This window comes from Leptonychotes weddellii, chromosome 2 (genome assembly GCF_054177405.1).
Source record: "Leptonychotes weddellii isolate Sample4059 chromosome 2, ASM5417740v2, whole genome shotgun sequence".
Lineage (NCBI taxonomy): Eukaryota > Metazoa > Chordata > Mammalia > Carnivora > Phocidae > Leptonychotes > Leptonychotes weddellii.
In genome coordinates, this window is record NC_138370.1 from 175,992,963 (window position 1) to 175,998,672 (window position 5,710).

The following is a 5,710-nucleotide window of genomic DNA, read 5'->3' on the forward strand; positions in this document are numbered from 1 at the left end:
TGAAAGGTGCTCAAATTCACAGTCACGAGGGAAACGCAAATTCAAACGAGGCACACCTGTGAGCGCGGCCAAACCCGGGACCCCGACACTGGCACGTGCTGGAGAGGATGCGGAGCCTCGGGAGCGCCCGTCCGAGGTGGTGGGATCGCAGAAGACGGTTTGTCAGTTTCTTCCAAAACTGAACATCTACCATCTGAGGCAGCGATGAAGCTGCTTGGCATTTACCCGCAGGAGCTGAAAACTCAACGTCCACACAAAAACCTGCACACAGGTGTTAACAGCACCTTTATTCATAACTCCCCAAACTCAGAAGTAACTAATACGTCCTTAGCAGGTGATGGGTAAATAAACTGTGGTCCCTCCAGAAGGTGGAATATTATTCAGCACTGAACAGAAACGAGCTCTCGAGCCGTGAAGAGACCTGGAGGAACTTGGGTGTACATGACTAAGGGAAAGGAGCCAGGCAGAAAAGGCTGTGGGAGTCCCTCTGCAGCACATTCTGGAAAAGGCAGAACGATGGGGACAGCAAGGAGATCGGTGGCTGCCAGGGGGCTGGGTCGGGGAGGGAGGAACAGGTGGAGCACAAGGTGTTTAGGGCAGGGAAGCTACTCTGTGATACCATGAGGGTGGACCCCTGTCATGACGCATTTGTCCAAACCCACGGAATGCGCCCCACAGAGTGTGACCAAGCATGTGCACAACGGAGCTTAGTTAATAACAATGTATCAACATCGGCTCATCAATGTATCACACCAATGCAGGGTGTTGACAATCCCAGAAACTATGGAAGACTGGGAGCAGAGTCATAGGGGAACTCTCTATACTTTCTGCTCAGTTTTCCTGTATGCCTAAAACTGCTTTGAAAGTAAATTCTATTAATTAAACTTTTAAAAATTCTCAGCTTTAGCTGCCCCAGAGCTGCTGCATGAGGAGGCCAGTGGTGGATGAGGCTGAGCTGTGCGCACACTAGAACACCGATCAGCCCCACTCTGCTCTGCTCAGGCCGGGTTTGCACGGGGAGCCACGCTGTGCCCAAGGAGACATGCACGGAGGAGTCTGGCTTGGGGCCCAGGGGAGGGGGAGGGGAGGCCTGCTACCCTTGGTGCAGGGGGGAGGGTCAGTGACATAGGCCACTGGACTCTCTGGGACAGGGACAGGGAAGGTGAGGTGATGAGGCCCCAGAGACAAGCAATGGCAGAGCTGGGAGGCTTCCTGGAGGAGGGGTCCTGCGGCTCTAACTTGAGGGTCAGTGAGGAAGCTCCCCTCCTTCAAGCCAGTCCCAGGGGCTAACCATACTCCCACCTCAGATATAGACACCTCTCTTCTTCCCATCTCTCCTCAACCCCCAGGCCAGGCTTAGGACTCGCCCTCCCACCTGGCTTCTCCCCCTCCCATCCAAGCCCCTCTTCACAGCCCCCTACCTGGACTGTTACATAGCACAACCCTTCTGTGGCTTCCCGTTGCCCTCAGGAGAAGGTCCAATGCCTGGCCCAGCTTCCAGCCCTAGAGACCAGCCCACTCTGCCTTCCCCCAGGACCCAGCTAGGTGAGCGAAGTCCAGACAAAGACACAGGGACACATCGGGTGGGCTGGAACTGTGGGTCAGATCCCACCTACGGCTGAGCTACTCTGAGCAGCAGGTTGTGCTCAAGGAGCTCTCAGGACACAATCCCTCTTATCCCCGGCAGAGATGCAAGGTGAACAGGTAATCCTCCATCTACAGAGGTGCAGGGAGGGGACATCTTTACTGAGGATCCTGCCTGACCTAGTGCTTCCTAGAGAAACGAGGCTTAAATACCCAGAGCTCAGCCCACTTGTGAGCAGAGGGGTCTTGGCAGGGGGGAAATCTCCCCAGGTCCCAGCTGAGGGATCTCAGGCCATTTGTGACCATGAACTTTGCCTGCCCTGGGCTGTGGCCAGGCGGGCCCAGAGCCAGATTTCTCAGTCTCGGGGAGTGGGCAGGGGCAAGGGGGAGGGGCAGCACACAGCTGTGGATACTGGGCAGCCCTGGGGAGAAGAGGCATCCTTGGAGCACTTGGCCTTGACCCTGGGAGGTGAAGGTCACCCCTGTGGTGGCTGTAGCAGTCTGCTAATCCATTACTGAGCACCTCCACTGGCCACCAGGCAATTAGCAACAGGGCCTCCATCCTGACAGCTAATTGCACTAATTGATAGGGTCGGCCACAGTCCTGCCCAGCCCTTGCCCTCGTCCAGGATGGCTTCACGCCTGGGAACCCAGCTGCCAACCTCCCTCTCTCTCCCGGCATCTCTTCCTAGGGGCCACAGTCTGGGGACCATTCAGCCAGCTCTCAACTTTGGCCAGGACTTGACTCCAGTCACGGCCTCCCCCTTTGCTCTGACACCTGGTCCTCCATTCACATCTCTATAAGACAGGTGAGAGGACTGGACTCAGAGCAAAGGTCAGAATCCAGCAGGCCAGAGACAAGGTTCTAGGGGTGCTATGGGTACACAAAGTGACTGCACCTCTCCCAGCCTCAGGACACTTGCACACAGTAGAGATTAATGAATGAGGCTCCAGTCCTGGCTACAAGTTAGGAGTTCAGTAGACTGTCCAGGGGCCATGACAATGATAACAATGATGATGGTGGTGGTGATGGTGATGATGATGGTGATGATTATAGCGGTGATGATGATGATGGTGATGATGGTGATGGTGATGGTGATGAAGGAGGCAGCGATGAGGGTTAAGATGAGGATGATGGTGGTGATGGGGTGATGATGATGAGGGGGATGAAGACAGTGATGGTGAGGATGATGATGATAGTGAGCGTGATGATGATGATGACCTCTCACCCCCATGGTAAAGGCTACAGCACCGAGCGCCCACCGTGCAGTGGTTAAAAGCCTCTGCTCTAGACCCAGCTGCCGGGTTTAAATCCTGCCTCTGCGTGTACTAGCTGTGTGACTTTGAACCTCTTTCTTGTTCTCTCTGTGCCTCTATTTCCCCAACTGTAACCTGGAGACAAGGACAGTCCTGACCTCGTGGGTGGTGTGAGGCTTCAGTGAATCAATACACACATTACTGTGGCATAGAGTAGTTGCCATTATACTTTATTAGCTTAGATATAAGAATCTCCCCAATAACTTCAACAAAATTTAAAGCTTTTGCCTCAAAGGACTCCCTCATCAAATTACAAAGACAGCACAAAGAATGGGAGAAAATATTTTCAAAACGTGTGTATGCTAAGAGACCTGTATCCAGAACATATAAGGAACTCTTATAATTCAAGAATAAAAAGACAAATAACCCAATTAAAACATGGTCAGAGGATTTAAATAGACATTTTCCCAAAGGAGACACACAAATGGCTGACAAACACATGAAAAGATGCTCAACATCATTAGTTACCAGGGAAATGCAAGTCAAAACCACAAGATACCATTTCATACCCACTAGGTGATAAGAATGAAAAAGATAAATCATGGGGGCGCTGGAAGACTCAGTCGGTAGAGAGTGCAACTCTTGATCTCAGGGTCATGAGTTCGAGCCCCACGTTGGGGGTAGAGATTACTAAAAACAATAAGGCAAATAGTAACAAGTTTTGTTGAGGATATGGAGGAACAAGAACCCTCACACCTTGTTTTAAGTAAAATGGTGCAACTATTTTGGAAAACAGTCAGACAGTTCCTCAAAGGCAGAGAATTGCCATATGACACAGCAATCCAACTCCCAGGTACCTACCCAAGAGAACTAAAAAGCTTGTACGTGAGTGTTCATAGCAGCACGATTCACAATAGCCAAAAAGTGGAAACAACCCTTATGTCCACAAATGGTGAATGGACAAGCAACATGGTGCACCTACCTATAAGACAAAATATTATTTGGCCATAAAAAGGAATGACCTACTGACACACCCTTCACCATAGGCGGATGAGCCCTGAAGGCACGCTGAACCAGAGAACCCAGACACGAAATGACACAATCCCATGATTCTGTCAACAGGAAATGTCCAGAATTTGCAAACCCATAGAGACAGACACAGATTAGCGGCTTCCAGGGTCGAGGGGAGGGGGGGTGGAGGAGGGCTGCTGATGAGTGCAGGGTATCTATCAGGGATGATGAATGTGCTCTAAGATTAGACAGGGGCGAGAGCTGCATTAAGTCTAAAAACAGTAAAAACCGCTGAATTTTACTCTTTAAAATGGAAGGATTTTATGATATGTGAATCCTACCTCAATAAAGCTGTTATTTTGAGAAAGAATCCCCCAGGAAATAGTCCCAAATGGGAAATGAGGGGTCAACGGGATTCTGTGCTGCTGAAGGGCCTCCTTACCCTTGAACCCCAGGCTGGCTGGCTCCCCACTGCCCAAGGGTCCTGCAATGGGCATTTGCTGCAGCGTTTCCTTCCAGAGTTCTGATACCCGGGACAGATGGGCAAAGCAGACAGGGAGGGAGGTGCAAAGGAATGTCCTTCTGTGGCCCCAACCAGAATCCTAAGGACCATTCCCCAGGCAGCAGCAAATCCTACTTAGCATAGCTTAGCATGAAAAAAGCACTCAGAAAGTTCTAGGCTTTTCTCCCCCCAGCCCCATGTCACCCTTTCCATCTATCCTCCAGGGGTCCCACATGTCCGAAACAGAACAGCCTTCCTTTCCCTCTCACCTCATCAAACTTATGCTTCTCTCATGTTATCTGACCCCCTCCCCCCACCCCCCCACCCCCGTCAAGAGCTTTCCTCACTGCCCCCACAGCACCCATGCCTCTTCTGGTCAGAGCCTCCCTTCACTGACCACACAAGGGTCATTCTACAGCCTGTTGACTTCACCCAGTGTGAGCTCCTTGAGGACACACATAGCATCCTACTGTCTCTGCATCTTCAGAGCCCAGCCCAAGGCCTGATGCTCAGTCAGCACTCAGTTAAGGGATAGATGAATGGTTGAGCATCCCTCAACCATTCATAGGTTGTGCATTGCTCAAAAGTGCCTGACCAAGGGAGCGGGCCAAAGCTAAAATCCAGCTTAATCTCTGCTCACTGCTTACCAAGCCGAGCAGCCCAGGACCGCATCTGTCCAGAGAGCAAACCTCTTGGTAATTTTCACAAGGGTGCTCTATAGGCTAGCTGCCACCCCGGAGGAAGGGAGAGAGGAAAGGAGAAAAACGAAAGGACGGAGGGAAATGTGAGCGTTTTTTTTTATTGCTCAGAATGAGTGTTCACACACATTTTTATTTTATTTTTTTAAAGATTTTATTTCTTGGGGCGCCTGAATGGCTCAGTCAGTTAAGCGGCTACCTTCGGCTCAGGTCATGATCCCAGGGTCCTGGGATCGAGCCCCGCATCGGGCTCCCTGCTCGGCGGGAAGCCTGCTTCTCCCTCTCCCACTCCCCCTGCTTGTGTTCCCTCTCTCACTGTGTCTCTCTCTGTCAAATAAAGAAATAAAATCTTTTATTTATTTATTAAAATCTTTTATAAAATCTTTATAAAATCTGTCTAAAAATCTTTAGACAGAGAGAGAGACAGGGAGAGAGAGAAGCAGGCTCCCCGCTGAGCAGGGAGCCTGACGCAGGGCTTGATCCCAAGACCCTGGGATCAAGACCTGAGCCAAAGGCAGACGCTTAAAGACTGAGCCACCGAGGCGCCCCTCACACACATTTTTAAATGTACTCACTGGAGCAGGCTCTCCGCATTTGAGGTTTAATTCTGGCTCACATCGCACGGACGTCCCCTGTAGGGATGCACTCGACACAGTCA